Source organism: Ipomoea triloba, chromosome 15 (assembly GCF_003576645.1).
Source record: "Ipomoea triloba cultivar NCNSP0323 chromosome 15, ASM357664v1".
Lineage (NCBI taxonomy): Eukaryota > Viridiplantae > Streptophyta > Magnoliopsida > Solanales > Convolvulaceae > Ipomoea > Ipomoea triloba.
Genome location: NC_044930.1, coordinates 7,503,431 through 7,504,096, shown reverse-complemented (window position 1 = coordinate 7,504,096; position 666 = coordinate 7,503,431).

The window sequence follows — 666 nt, the reverse complement described above, 5'->3', positions numbered from 1 at the left end:
GTCCTAGATAGAAAGTGAGTGTGAGGCCTCTAGAGTATCCTTTCTCCACTTTTGACTAACCACTTGGATCGTTCAACTCGGGTTCAGTGGTCATCGCCCGGTCTAATACTGATCCCGTGGACTTATAGGAGCGTTGGAATGATTCCTAGCTAGCCTCACTAGGTTCATAAGAACGACCCCTACCCGAAAATAGAGTGACTATACTTAAGTGTGCACACCCCCGCAGGAGACCCTTTTCCTTCCGGGTGATATATTACTCGGCGAATAGACTTCGCCCACAGTATGAACTGGTCATACAATAACATAACCACCATACGGGAAGGCACTTTAAGCTCTCTATCCCGTAGGCTACAAGACAAGGTCCTTCACCACGTTTACTAGAACTAAGGTTTGAAAACATTTTTCCACCTTTTTCCTTTTCTTGCTTTGAAAATATTTTGGACATACTTGAGTCAATTCCAATACTCGGAAATCAATTCCCCCTTCTAACCAAATCCGGAAATTTCCCTTTTCTCTTGCAAAACATTTAGATAATCCACTAACAACCCTTCACGATGGTAAATCAAGTTTAACCATTCTACACTTCCAACCCCACATTTTTCACATAAGTTCCATACTTGACACATACATCTCAATACATATAACATATGTACTTCCCAACCTTAA